This window comes from Schistocerca serialis, chromosome 1 (genome assembly GCF_023864345.2).
Source record: "Schistocerca serialis cubense isolate TAMUIC-IGC-003099 chromosome 1, iqSchSeri2.2, whole genome shotgun sequence".
In the NCBI taxonomy this organism is placed as follows: domain Eukaryota; kingdom Metazoa; phylum Arthropoda; class Insecta; order Orthoptera; family Acrididae; genus Schistocerca; species Schistocerca serialis.
Window position 1 is genome coordinate 1,086,170,970 of NC_064638.1, and position 15,982 is coordinate 1,086,186,951.

Below are 15,982 nucleotides of genomic sequence, written 5' to 3' on the forward strand. Positions count from 1 at the left end.
TCACAGACAGGAGCGCCTGCGATGGTGTACTCAACGACGGATCTGGGTGCACGAATGGCAAAACGTCGTTTGTTCGGATGAATCCAGGTTCTGTTTACAGCATCATGATGGTCGCATCCGTGTTTGGCGACATCGCGGTGAACGCACATTGGATGCGTGTATTCGTCATCGCCATACTGGTCTATCACCCGACGTGATGGTATGGGGTGCCATTGGTTACACGTCTCGGTCACCTCTTGTTCGCATTGACGGCACTTTGAACAGTGGTCGTTACATTTCAGATGTGTTACGACCCGTGGCTCTACCCTTCATTCGATCCCTCCGAAACCCTACATTTCAGCAGGATAATGCACGAACGCATGTTGCAGGTCCTGTACGGGCCTTTCCCAATACAATAAATTTTCGACTGCTGCCGTGGCCAGCACATTCTCCAGATCTCTCACGAATTGAAAACGTCTGGTCAATGATAGCCGAGCAACTGGCTCGTCACAATATGCCAGTCACTACTCTTGATGAACTGTGGTATCGCGTTGAAGCTACATGGACAGCTCTAACTGTAGACGCCATGCAAGCTCTGTTTGACTCAATGCCCAGGCGTATCAAGGCCGGTATTACGGCCAGAGGTGGTTGTTCTGGGTACTCATTTCTTAGGTTCTATGCATCCAAATTGCGAGAAATTGTAATCACACTCACTTCTAGTATAATATATTTGTCCAATGAGTACCCGTTTATCATCTGCCATTTCTTCTTGGTGTAGCAATTTTAATGGCCATTAGTGTATAAGAGCAGCAGTCATAAAATTTTGATTGTCACTTCGAAAGAAATGAGGCATCCACGAAGAAGTTCACTGATGGTCCTTCCTTATTTATTCACCCTTCAGTCCACCACATTTTTTTCCCGATTCGGCAGTAGAGACCATATTGTAGGATTCTTAATTTTGACTGTTCAGGACACTTTAAACCTCTAAAATCACCTCGTTATTGATCTGGAAATGTCTGCCACGCAATGGTTTCTTCATCTAAGGTAAGAAAAAGAAATCACTGGGTGCCCTATGACGAGGATACAGACGGCTAGGCAAAATTTGAAAGCCGAATGAAGCAACATATGTGAGTGTGTTCTGTGCAAAATGAGCGTTGTCGTGGACCAGTAACACTATTTTCCCGACCAGTAACACCATCTTCCCGCATCCTCCTACATTTCGTCTTGACACCTCCCGTAAACTTGTATGGAGTTTTTGGTAGTGTGCTCCTGTGCAAATTCGCACCTTTAGAACATTTTGTTAGCGCCACATCATGGCAGTCCCAAAAAACGCTTAGTATCATCTTGCTCTATGATGGCTGGGTATTTTCCTATTTCGGTGGTGATGAATCTACACGCTGCCAGCAGCACTGAGTAAGCAATCATTATTCAGTAGTGGTGTCAGCCATCTCAGCAGCAAGTATAACTGACAATAAAGTCTGCAAATAATAGCAACTTATTTGAGCAGTACTCCTGCTATTCGTGGTTGAGTGCTGCACAAAATCAAAGTTTTGGGTATTCAGAGTTCTCGGGCAAATTAACTCGGAAAAGCCGGGTGCTGTCACGTATTTACTATACAGTCTGTTACAAGTGCAGAAATTTTATCATTGGTGTCAAATGGTTCAAATGGCTCTGAGCACTATGGGACTTAACTACTGTGGTCATCAGTCCCCTAGAACTTAGAACTACTTAAACCTAACTAACCCAACGACATCACACACATCCATGCCCGAGGCAGGATTCGAACCTGCGACCGTAGCAGTCGCGCGATCATTGGTGTCTTAATATGTACCCACTTGACGGTGTTAGTTGTTTTTTCTCTGCGCGTGTCTTCCCGTAAACACGTCGCATTATTTACAACCTGATATTTTCTGAACGGAAGTACCTGCACCACTATGTGGACTACGCTTGTCAGCATAGATAACCATTTTCCGTCCAAACTTCAATGTCTGATCTGCTGGCCATGGGAAAATAAGCATTAATGGCTTGTTCTTGCCACATGTACTTGGAGCTACTAACCAACCTACAAACGTACTACTCCTAATAGCTATAATTATTATTACTGATGTAATGTTGTTCAGTCCACTGTTCTCAGTCACCAATAAAATTATCTGCACTAACACGACTAACACACTGTATAGAATACCACTCATGATGGCCGGCCGAAGTGGCCATGCGGTTAAAGGCGCTGCAGTCTGGAACCGCAAGACCGCTGCGGTCGCAGGTTCGAATCCTGCCTCGGGCATGGATGTTTGTGATGTCCTTAGGTTAGTTAGGTTTAACTAGTTCTAAGTTCTAGGGAACTAATGACCTCAGCAGTTGAGTCCCATAGTGCTCAGAGCCATTTGATTTTTGAACCACTCGTGATATGGACATCTTTTATTCTACATAAACATGTCCAAGGTTTTCGACAAGTGATCATATGCAAACAAATAACTTTTCTTACGTTTAATACTCTGTTTATGGCGCGCCTAAATATTGAGTCAATTTTTTTTTCAGTCGGACAATGTACTATTTTGATGACGCTACAAAACTAAAGAAACATGATTACACTGATACAATGTCAGCGTTTGAAGTGCCATATTTCACAAAACCAGTCAAGTCCTAAAATTTATGGGACTACACACTTTATTGTCACTGCTGCAATTCACAACCTAGGTTTCCAGGAGTTATCGAACGCTATTAAGCAGAGTACATCTCTCCACTTAAAAATAGATAAAATAAAAAATGAAACAATAAACCCACTAGTAACATGGTACATAAAAATTTACGACTATTAATCGTCACCAAACTACTCGCTGTTTTTCGAACTGTCTCACGTTGTGAATACCTTTTTTCGATATCTTCAGTCGCTGTGCGTAAGGGGTCCAGCGGAGAGTATAACGGATGGTTTTCCTCAAATTGGGCATTCAGTAATTCCGAGTTTTTTTTAAAGAAGCTGTTAGCGTAGCACAAAGTTATCGAATCAAAGGAAATTGGCATCTATTTACAAAGACATTTGATGTGTGGCGTGCTTCTGGTTTTGACAACACGTTAATCTGCATAATATTATGATTTGAAGAATTTGTTAATTATGATAAATTGGACAAGAATCGGTGGATGTTTTACTGTGTTTTTTGTCTTCAGTTTCTGTTTATTATGAACTAGATAGAAAGAATTGTTGATGGACATTAAATGAAGACCCTACTTCAAAAATTGATTATTGCTAATATCTTCCGGACACGTTAAGATCCCATCAAACTTGTTTTTTTCAGAGAAGTACTAAGACAGCATCAGTGAAGAAAGACATTATACCCAATTTTTGTGACGTCAGTAGACTATCAGATGAATGGAAGTGTGGAAGTGGGCTTCACCTCAATGTTAGTCTAACCATCTCATTAGAGCTGAAGGCACAACTTTACTGTCTTTTGCCGACGAAAGCCGGACTTGTTCGCCCTCTCTCAGTACGCACCAATTAAAATCTCCACGTTTTCTCTCTGTATTTTTATTAAGAAAATTTTCAGTCTTCTTTGAAGCGGTCAGGCAGAGAAACAAAGTCCTCAATGAGAAGATCCGTAAGACGATGTGCAGGAAGCGAATAAAGTCTGTAAATATTTTCTCAGGACCTTGGGAAAAGCTCCAACGTAAATTTCCCCGTGCGGCGTCGCCTTTCATGCTGAATTTGTGTCCACTGGCGCACCGTCACCATACGCAGGCTAGCGAGTTGAAATTTAACGAGGCCTTGAAAGAACCACGAAGTGCTTTGGTGTCGAAGTAGGAGTATTCCCACTTGACATTTGCAAGGATATGATTTTAGCGTGTTGCGTCGACAGCTTAAGAGGTATGTAATCACTTTTAAGGAATGCTTCTATTTCCATTATTGTGGCGACATAGTAGTATTTGTCAACTTTTGTGTACAAACGTATTATCTGTAATGTGGGTCGTTTCCACTTTAGTATTCTTTGCCGTTAACAGCTGTTATCGTCAAGTGAACATTGGCGTTAGGAGGCAGTACTTCATAAGACAATATCGGTGAAGACCAATTCCGGAATTAACACTTATATCACATAAGTACATTTGTGAAAGTACATCTGAAAATTTTAAAGCACTGCTCAATGCAAATAAATACAAATGTTATTTTCATAATGACATAAATGTTCGCGTTAAATTTAGTAAAATCCGCCCTTACTGACCGTTCTGAATTTTATAATACAAGTTTCTTCAGGTGTCACAAATAACTATATAATATTTATGACTCTTTGTATTAAATTCGTGCTAGGAAAGTGCATTTCTCTGTAACATTGTGGGTATCATCTCTGCCACAATTTAATACGAGGGCAAGCTGAAATTTTATATTCTGCTTGTAATGGCGGTTTATGTATGACATTTCATCCTTGTTACTCTGCCGGTTTTCTCATTTCACTGACGCAAGTGGCAACCCTTGCCTATTGAGGGCTCCGGATTGTAGTCTCTAACATGGCGGTGTGTAAAGTGACTATGTTGGTGCGTGGGAAACAGCGTACTGTAATCGAGTTTCTAATCGTACAAAACGCGCCTCCAACTGAAACCCTTAGAAGAATAGGTTTGTTTATAAATAACTCATTTGCTACCAGTCACGATTTTCTTTATTTTATTTTTCGCACGACGAGTTTCGGGAAATGATTCCCAATTTCAATTGCGTTTTTTTGTGTTTGTTATGTCATTCCTATGTGATGTTGTCGATGTGTGAGAGTCTGCTTCATTTCGTTGACTTTACTGCAATATATAGAAAACACGCGATTTTTAGTTGTTTGTCGAGCTTTCTGTGAATTTAGTGGCGAAATTTAGTAGAATTTGTACTTACAGTTTCCTTATCGTCCGTTTGCGCAGAATCTCACACACGCTAAACATCACACTCAACTTGTTATACACTTTTAAACATCGAAAACATTTTACATAAACAAAACAGTTACACAGATGTTCCTACAAGGAGTCAACAGAGATGACATTATAGGTCTTCCACAGAGTATGATATGCTTTTGTACATAGGTTATTTACCGTAACAATTTGGATCATAATTTACTTATGTCTATTTTACAATTGTGCTTATTTCTATGAGTTACTATTTTTATTTAAGTATACTATCGAAACATCTGAAGAAATTAACTGATTCACTTTCAAGTTTTTCGTTCAATATTTTATCTTCATATTTTCTGTAGTGTGAATATATCTACAGTTCAGAATTTCGCCACTAACTACACGGAAAGATCGACAAACAACTAAAAATCGCATGTTTTCTTATATAGTGCAGTAAAGTCAACGAAATGGAGCAGAATCTCACACATCGACAACATCACATAGGAATGACATAACAAACACAAAAAAGGGACTTGAAAATGGGATTCATTTCCCGAAACGCGTCGTGTGAAAAATAAAATAAAGAAAATCGTGACTAGTAACAGATGAGTTATTTATAAACAAACCTACTGTTTTCACAGTCGCAGTCTTTCAGAAGCATTTACAATGGATCAAATCAGACCGTTGAAGAATGAAAACTGTGTACGGTGATGATCGACATCAGTAATGTGCGACATAGGGTTGTTTGTGCTCGTAGCGAAGGAAACGGTGGTCCTAACCGCAACGTGTGTGATATCCTATTTTCATCTGTTTCCAAGATTCAAAGAACACCATCGAAGATTTCACTTCAGTAATGATGAAGTGTTGCAATCAGAGGTGAGATTGTGACTCCGTCAACAGAGCCAAAGACTCCACAGTGACCGTATCAACAAATAGGTCTCTTGTTGCGAGAAATTTGTTAGAGCCAGGGTTGCTACGTTGAAAAATAAACTTGTACACATGAAGAAGAAGGTGCAGAACATTACTAACTTGTTTTATTTAAAAAAGCATTAAGAGTTTTCACATAAAAAATTCGGAGACATTACTTTTCAGCACGCCCTTGTAGAAATTTCAACACTTGCTGCCAAACCTGAGTTATGTTCCGCCATCAAGCATCTGCCGTAGGAATAATCTCATCCCTGAAGCCAGTTGGCGATTGTTCCACAGTACGACTGCCATCGCACAATGGCAGACAGGTCCACTACGTCTTTAGTACCAGAAGACCAATTGAATTTATTGCCTGATTTCTTCCGACAGGAATTTATGACATGTTTAGCAATCCCTGTTTCCTTGTTGTGCAGTCTATCACAGAGTCCACTTTTGGTTGCCTGGATCTGATCCCTGTGAAGCTGAATTCGGTGATTTATGACTACAGAGGTGATCTATTCGACAGTTGCTTATATGCTCCTCTAATGGTTTTTCCAATCTCTTGATCACACACAAGTACACCTGCCCATAGCTACAAGGTATTTTGTTGAGTCCTGCATTTGTAGCAGTTGTCGAGAATCGTTGGCCTGCCTTAAACATTACTATACTTTCCAGAATGAGATTTTCACTCTGCAGCGGAGTGTGCGCTGATATGAAACTTCCTGGCAGATTAAAACTGTGGTCCCGAGTTCGAGTCTCGGTCGGGCACACAGTTTTAATCTGCCAGGAAGTTTCATATCAGTGCACACTCCGCTGCAGAGTGAAAATCTCATTCTGGAAACATCCCCCAGGCTGTGGCTAAGCCATGTCTCCGCAGTATCCTTTCTTTCAGGAGTGCTAGTCCTGCAAGGTTCGCAGGAGAGCTTCTCTAAAATTTGGAAGGTAGGAGACGAGATACTGGCAGAAGTAAAGCTGTGAGGACCGGGCGTGAGTCGTGCTTCGGCAGCTCAGATGGTAGAGCACTTGCCCGCGAAAGGCAAAGGTCCCGAGTTCGAGTCTCGGTTGGGCACACAGTTTTAATCTGCCAGGGAGTTTCATTATTATGCTTTGTTCGTGGGTTTGTCTATTGCAATGGTATGCTGTTTTCCCAAGATCTATTGTGTACACCTCATGAAGAATTTAATGAAGTGTGAAAATACATGGAAAATTGTATCTATATTACTAAGTGGTTGTCCTGGAAACAAGTACTAGCATCAGGTTGCCTATTTAACAACTTCCAGGGGCAACAAAATTGATTTTCAATGTTTCACGTAATTATTAACCGGATTTAAAAATTTAAAATGCTGTCACAATCTCTTTATTATGAGGTAGAATCTTATGTTGAAAGCTTAACACAATAAGAGAAGTATTGCAGTTAGAAACTGTTTGTTTTTGGAGGCAGCGTAACTGATGGTGCACAAGTACCAGGAGTTTATTCATCCAGTATTTGATAATGAGAGCACTTCGAGACTTTCGAAAAACTTTACACAGATTTTCTGACTTACACGAAACTTTCCTCCCCTCCCCCCTCCCCTCCCCACCCCTCCCCCTATTTTAATTTACTACTTCTTTACTACCGACTCTATTCGCACACATTTTGCGGAAAGCATCCGCATATACCATTGAATGAATGTACCTGCAAAATTATATCACTGTACGACACGTAATCCAGGCGATATGACGTCATAAACATTGAGATGCCTAAAAAGCTTGCTTTTCCTTAAAATGGAGGGCAAAATACACAGACTATATTAGCCCACTCTTTCATAATGAGAGTACTTAGTGGCTTTTAACAAATTTTAAGCATAATATCAAACTTTTTCTCGCTTTATTTGTTTTGTAAATAAAACCGTCTTTTCTTGCTGCACTGTATTTTATTTCACTCAGACGCGTTTTGCCATTTTCACTTTAAGGCATCATCAGTGAGATCTACAAAAATACAGTATTGTTTTGATATGTGTTACTTCTAAGGTTATAAAACAGTTCAAGTCTCGTTCTCCATGTAAATAAGTGATTACTTACAGTTCTTCACGTTTTTGGTTGGCATCTGCGTTTCCCTCTCATTTTGTCCCATGTTGGAGGTCGCTCTACAGTTCTATTTACGAAACATCAGCGTGTTTTTATGTTCCGAACTTTTTTCTTCCCACTGTTCGTCTTGTTTGCCCTTATTTTTGTGATGCAGTATTAATATCCTGACACTAGTTACAGATATTCGATCGAAAACTAGTGACATAAGACATCATGCATCACAACAATAAGGACAAACGAGATGAAAAGTGGGAAGAAAAAAGTTCGGAACGTAAAATCACAATTTCGTAAACAGAGCTGTATAGCGACCTCCAGCATGTGACCAGATCAGAGGGAAACGCAGATGCCAACCAATAACGTGAAGAACTGTATGTAACCACTTATTTACATGAAGAACGAGACGTGAACTGTTTTATAACCTAAGAAGTAACACATATCAAAACAAAACTGTATCATTCTAGATCTTACTGCTGATGTCTTAAAGTGCAAAAGCCGAAACGCTTCTTAAAGAAACAAAATACAGTGCAGCAAGAAAAGGCGATTTTTATTTACCAAACAAATATTTTGGTCCTTGCTGCGGAGGAAGGCTACGTAAACAAACTCGTTTTCCTCGCTTGCATGCTTAAGGTCAAATATTTAACACATTAGCTCATTTGTAATCAGACGTTTGAAGCTGCTTTATACGTGGAAGTTCTATTGTTTAAAGAACTGGAATTTTACTGGTTTTATAAAATCTTGGAAACTGGGCTTTCTTTGGTCAGTTAGGGTAAGTCTGGGAAGGATGGACCACTTTTCTTTCAGCGTTAAATCTGCGTAATTTTCAAATTATGCAACATGTTCGTATAGAGTATCATATAAATTTATGTAAAGTAGATTACTGAGGCACTGCCAGTTAAAATAAAAGATATATAATAAAATGAAAATATACGTAAGTGGACCACCTCACCCATTGATGTATGAGTTAGATGGACCAAGTGCACTGGGACAGATGGACCAATAAAAGTGGCTATATATGAAGAAAACAGTCAATAAAATATATATTTTTATTTGGGATATGTTTTAAGGAACACAGAATTATACTATTAAATGTTTTATCATTTTATTATAAATCTTTATTAAACTTTGGCTTTTCGAACGAGTTGTTGATTTTGTTCAAGCATTTGTCTGTCTTTCTCTCACCCCAGTAATTACACTTTTATCAAATGTTGAACAACGTTCATGTGTTCACAGTGAACAGGAAACACGCTGAATATTATCGTGATTTTTATTAGTTTCGTAACCGATTTGAACATACACAACACACTGATCCTCATCCAATTCATCACAGTTATTTGAATAATCTTCTAGAACGTCTGCATCTCATGAACGCAGTGATCCTGCTTCTTCAGTCTGTTTTCCTCTTCACTAGTATTTCTCTTTAGTGCTCTTTTTGTGCGTCTTCTCTGTTTACTTTTTTGTCCCTCTTTTTCTTTACAGTTTCAATATTTTCATGGGAGTTTAGCCCTTTCGGTACAGTTGCTGTCGTCCCCTTAAAATTCGTTGTTTTATCAGTAGATGGAATGGGGGACATTTTTTCCGGAAGTTTTCCCTGTGTTTGCTCAGGAGCAGTCAGGTTTGAGGTGATAATCTTGGATGTTTTAGTTTATCAGAAGTCCGAAGTTGTGTCCGTGAAGGACTTTGACTTGAGCGGATAATTCTGCTCTTTTGATGTGCTTGGTATCACTAAGTCTTTTGATGTGGTCTGAAGTGGTTGGTCGGTCTGTGTATGAGATTCTGCTCTTTTATTTGTTGGGACAATCTTCCAACAAATAAGGATAGTCTCGGACTGAGGCCGCCTTCGGTGGGAGTATTACGTGTACTGAAGCTGCAGTTAATAGTGCACAGTCTCTGCCACATTAAAATAAGTGGTCCGTATTTCCCAGATAACACTGATCCATGTCCCCCGATTTTCTGGGAGAGGTGGACCAGCCCGACTTTTAACTCCAGGTAGCGTACGCGGAGGACATTTTAGGTTACACTTTTAATAACTTTTATTATGTCTTGAATACCATTTTATTTTTCCAACACCCTTACACACCTTTCGACTTTCCGTCATTTTCAAAGGCAATGTTATGTCAGTTATATAAAATTGTTCATTAGATACATCGTATCACACTGCCTTTGAAAATGACGGAAAGTCGTAACGCGTGTCAGGTAGTTGGAAAAAGAAAAGTGTGGTCAAGACATAAGAATAGTTATTTAAAAAGTGCATCCAAACGGACGCGCAGTCGCACAGCATTTTCACGCAAATTGCATTTTAGGTTAGTTTCATGTCCACACCTCTGTCAAGCTCGCAGTAAAACAACTGCATCTGTATTGTGCGAAATAACCGTAATACTAAAGTTATGTAACCACACGTTAAAACTTTTCGTATTACCAGAACGGCACATTCGTGAAATACTCCACTGGCTCGTCTCACCCAGTGATCCAACTCCCCCGGACATATCCTGTATATCCTTATTTTTATACAAGGCACCAGATACTTGACTTACAGTTCCATCGGGCGATTTTGTTACCTGGGAGAACCTCTAGGGGTTGTTCAACGCCCTATTTGGGAAATCCTTTCTTCTTTGCGCACAACGCCACCTTTACTGGGCAAAGTGTCAAATGGTTCAAATGGCTCTGAGCACTATGGGACTTAACTTCTGAGGTCATCAGTCCCGTAGAACTTAGAACTACTTAAACCTAACTAACCGAAGGACATCACACACACCCATGCCCGAGGCAGGATTCGAACCTGCGACCGTAGCGGTCGCGCGGTTCCAGATTGTAGCGCCTAGAAGCAAAGTGTCAATTGCGACTGAAGTGTATCTGTTCAGAGTAGATGACATGAGTTCGTGTGAGCTTAGCGTCATGTCTGTCTTATTGATGCCGATGATAGAGATGAGAGTGAGGCCGGCTGAAGTGGCCGTGCGGTTAAAGGCGCTGCAATCTGGAACCGCAAGACCGCTACGGTCGCAGGTTCGAATCCTGCCTCGGGCATGGATGTTTGTGATGTCCTTAGGTTAGTTAGGTTTAACTTGTTCTAAGTTCTAGGGGACTAATGACCTCAGCAGTTGAGTCCCATAGTGCTCAGAGCCATTTTTTAGATGAGAGTGAGGGCAACCCAAAGCCGGAACACAGCCTGCTCCTCTCGAATAACACAAGGAGGTCTTCGACCCCAACGGCCCCTTCCGACGGTCGGGTCACAACGGTGTCACGTGCTTTCACTCCATGAGGAGACAATGCGCGGAAACGTTAGAACTTGCGCAGGTGTCCAGACTGGAGGGAGTATTACACTCATCTGCGCAAATTTCAGCTCTGGAGCTTCAGTAGTGCGTCTCAGCGCGTGAGAAGTTCTAAATCGTGTTCTGTTTTGTTTGCATTTTACGAATTTGTAATATTCTTACAGAATATAAATTGCATTATACACGTAAACAAAATAGTTGATCGCCTGGCTTCTGCGCTTTTATACGACCAAAGCAATTACTCTTGATGCAGCTTAAGTTTATATGCCAGAAAATAAAAGTATCTATAATTATTGTTGTTATTTTGTACGCAATAGAACATTCTTCATCATGATCAAATGTTTTATACAAGTTCGACGAAGTATTGAAGCGATGTTTGGTGCACTGATATTGTGCGGTTTTTTATTTTGCCTTTTCGTTGAGGAAATGGCGTTTTCTAGCACTATATGATAAACCTGTTTTGGTCCTTTATTTTTACTACAACATCTCTCTCTGTCATGTTACAAACCAACAATTTTCGAATAAAACCTTAATTAAAAGTTGACAGTTTGAATTTTGCTGTAAATACTGCTTATTTTTAAGTAACAGACAGGAGGATAACTACGCAGAACAAAAATGTTCCATAGGTTACCCAGCCCTTTGTAACGGTATTTCACAATTTATGGTACATACTTCTAGAGATTGTCGAGCGGACTTAGCAGATCCAGTTTTGCATAGAAACCCGAGTCCGCAAACGCCATCCAGCGACGCTGAAGAACGTCGAAGTTACAGGCGCCGGGGCCTGTAAATGTACGTATATACAGGGCGATTCCATGATGATGCTGCAATCTCTAAGGCTGATGCAGAAGGATAAATGCATCAGATTGACGTAAGGGAAACGAACGAGTCGAAAGTTACAAGCGAAAACACTTCTTACGCCGTCAACAGTGGATACATGTATCGATAACGTTTTGATAAGATTGTAGGGTAGGCTGCTTTCAGAAATGGAAAGTATGGAGGAAAAAAAGAAAAAAAAGTCTGTTAAACGTGGGCTCTAAAATGCACACTGGAGTAGCTATGTGCACTTGTTCATCTTCGCTAGTGTGAAACACGTGTCGTGTGTTGAATACGTGATCAGAGCTATTAAGGTATGCATTTTATAGCCAGTTTACACATTTTTTCTTGATTTGGTCCATACTATCGCCTCCGAAAGTTGCATACGCTACATTCTTAGCAACAACAATACCGGTACATGTATTCCAATGCCAGAGGTATTACAATGATTTTCCCTTGTAATTTTCGATTCGGTAGTTTCCGAACCAGGGACCCTTACCTCAGATTGATACATTTATCCGCCTCCATCATCCTTGAAAGTTTGTATCATCATCAACTTGAACTGTGTAACACCCCAAATATAGAACCCATAATAACTACCCTTTTGTTGCAAAAGAAATAGCAAAATTAGTCATCCTGACAGTGACGACAGCCACTGACAACAAAATTTACACTTTTCTCAGTTTGATTAACAGGGATGTTTTATAAATACTAATGATTATCGTAAAGAAAGGACTGAATGAAAGAATACCATGTGATACAAAAGAGAAACTTTAAAGAAAGAATTCCAAAATTGTTATTTACGAAGGTTAAAGCCCAGACCATAAATCGATCAAAGATAACATTTATCCTAGAAGAGAGTTGTAGCCGCATCGAGCTGTAAGTTCGCTGTGACTACAATGTAACTAGGCAATGGAGATGTTAACTTCACTTCTCTCTTGTATTCTGCAACAGTTCAGATGGCTCTGAGCACTATGGGGCTTAACTGCTGAGGTCATCAGTCCCCTAGAACTTACAAGAGAACCTCCCCATCGCACCCCCCCCCCCCCCTCAGATTTAGTTATAAGTTGGCACAGTGGATAGGCCTGGGTGATGGAATGATGATTCAAGACACTACTTTTTAACGTTTGAATAACTATTCTCAAACCGGGCATAAGAACTATAGTCAGCAAGTTCGCGTAAACTGGAGGGTCTATCGCGAACACGCAAGGGACCTTTGGTTATTTCAAGTCAATGGGGGCATCGCGTTATCGAGTGGTGCAGCCGCTACCTTAAGTGAAGAAGATCGACAGACAACGAACACAATTGCTTTCATTACAAGCAGGGGCGGCGTACACACTCCAGCGTGCTGCTCCATCAAGATGTTGGTATCAGTTTCGAGATACAGTATCTGAAAATAACCAAACCACGCGAGGAGTTTTTTTCCCCCTAATAATGGGAGTGTCGTAGGACCGTTGCTATTCACAATATACATAAATGACCTTGTGGATAACATCGGAAGTTTACTGAGGCATTTTGGGGATGATGCTGTGGTATATCGAGAGGTTACAACAATGGAAAATTGTACTGAAATGCAGGGGGATCTGCAACGAATTGACGCATGGTGCAGGGAATGACAATTGAATCTCAATGTAGACAAATGTAATGTGCTGCGAATACATAGAAAGAAAGATCCTTTATCATTTAGCTACAGTATAGTAGGTCAGCAACTGGAAGCAGTTAATTCCATAAATTATCTGGTAGTAGGCATTAGGAGTGATTTAAAAAGGAATGACCATATAAAGTTATTCGTCGGTAAAGCAGATGCCAGACTGAGATTCGTTTGAAGAATCCTAAGGAAATGCAGTCCGAAAACAAAGGAAGTAGGTTACAGTACGCTTGTTCGCCCACTGCTTGAATACTGCTCACCAGTGTGGGATCCGTGTCAGATAGGGTTGATAGAAGAGATAGAGAAGATCCAACGGAGAGCAGCGCGCTTCGTTACAGGATCATTTAGTAATCGCGAAAGCGTTACGGAGATGATAGATAGACTCCAGTGGAAGACTCTGCAAGAGAGAGGCTCCGTAGCTCGGTACGGGCTTTTGTTAAAGTTTCGAGAACATACCTTCACCGAGGAGTCAAGCACTATATTGCTTCCTCCTTCGTATATCTCGCGAAGAGATCATGAGGATAAAATCAGAGAGATTAGAGACCACACAGAGGCATACCGACAATCTTTCTTTCCACGAACAATACGAGACTGGAATAGAAGGGAGAACCGATAGAGGCACTCAAACTACCCTCCGCCACACACCGTAAGGTGGCTTGCGGAGTATGGATGTCGATGTAGTAGATGTAGATTGGTGTTGTGATCGACGGACGCCGTTCCACATCACCTCGACTGGGACACCCATCACCATCGAGCTGAGAGAGAGCAGCGCCACAACTGGAAGTATTTACTTATCTTGAATAGAATCCATGTGTCGTGGTACTAGCTCATCGATAATAGTCGTCTTGCAGACAATATCGGTAATCTTGGTATTACTAACTTTAGCCTCGAGCTGGTCGCTATGCACTGTCGTAGGCTGAGTGAGCCCTCCGGTCATCAACGGCGGCCTAAGTAAGTACTTGCTGTCGAGCGGGCGTTGGCGACTCTTTGATTGTCGGTGTGTCTCTGGCCTCTCTCGTGACAGGCGGCTTGCTGCAGCGCCTACTATCGATCTTCGGCGCTACATCTTTGCCGACCTGTGTGCTGGTCACGGCTTACGCCAGCACATCTACGGCGCTGTTCTTATTGTACCTGACGATCGCATTCTATTTTACTTCACTTAGAGCGCGTTGCCCGACAGAGCAGAAAGCTGCCAAAGGGCGCTCGCGGACGCACGCCAGATCGGCTGCGGTGTGGGAGTGCCGTGGCCAGTTACCTGGCGCGCCAGAGGTTCTATTTGCGTCCGCCGGGCCCTGCTTTGCTGGCGTCGCCCGCTGGCGCCCGGCGCGGCGGTAGGAATGCGGAGGTAGGCAGCCGCGAGTGCAGGGCCCGCAGCTGCCCCTCTGCGGCTGTTGTCCGCAGCCTTCACAGGGACACGGCGCGGCGGTGTGGCGCAGTTACGGGACCCAGGTGGTACCGTTCCTCCAGGGCGGCTGCCGAGTGCGTGTTGCAACGGCTGCTCCGGCGCGTGCGGCCGCCTCTGACCGACAATAAAGCCGCTGGAAACATCCCGCGGGTACCTTTCACCCGTCGCTCCTTTCACTGCTAGGCGCGTGTGGACTGAGCACCGCCGTACAGTCTCTCAGAGCCATCCCGACAACGGTATATCTAGAAGGCCTTTTCGCTCTGTAGCGCCCTTATTTATTTAGCGACATGTTTCGAGGTAAACCTCAACTTCAGGCTAAATGGCATTACAAAAACAACTTTAAAATAAGGCCATACTGATGTTACATAGTATTTTCGTGAATGTTGTGCTCATCCTGTGGATGAAGAGAAAACTTAGTAAGGGGTGCTGTCACTTTGGAAGCTGGACTGATGTTTGCACGAAAATATTTTGTAACGGTCACTCACTTTTTTCTTCTGGCGTGGCAGTCTCGTAGTGATGCGTTGGGGTGCCTCCATTTCCGTGGCTCTCCTTGTCACTGATCACAAATTGTCGCTAAAAATTTAAAAAAAATGTCGTGTGACGAGGGCCTCTCGTCGGGTAGACCGTTCGCCTGGTGCAAGTCTTTCGATTTGACGCCACTTCGGCGACTTGCGCGTCGATGGGGATGAAATGATGATGATCAGGACAGCACAACACCCAGTCCCTGACCGGAGAAAATCTCCGACCCAGCCGGGAATCGAACCCAGGCCCTTTGGATTGACATTCTGTCGCGCTGACCACATTTTTTTTTTTAATCTCATTTTGTTCGTTTACGTTCGTTGCATATGCTCGGGGCGGACGTCGTAAGACATCCATTTAAGTTCGTCATTGGTCCATGAACTCAGATTTTTTTTTTTTTAATTACAGAGGCCTGTTAACCCTCTGACCGAACACGCTGAGCTACCGTGCCGGCCACTCAGTTATCGAGGGCGGGCACAAATTGTCACTAACATAGCAGTAACTCGGAAACACGATCACAAACAG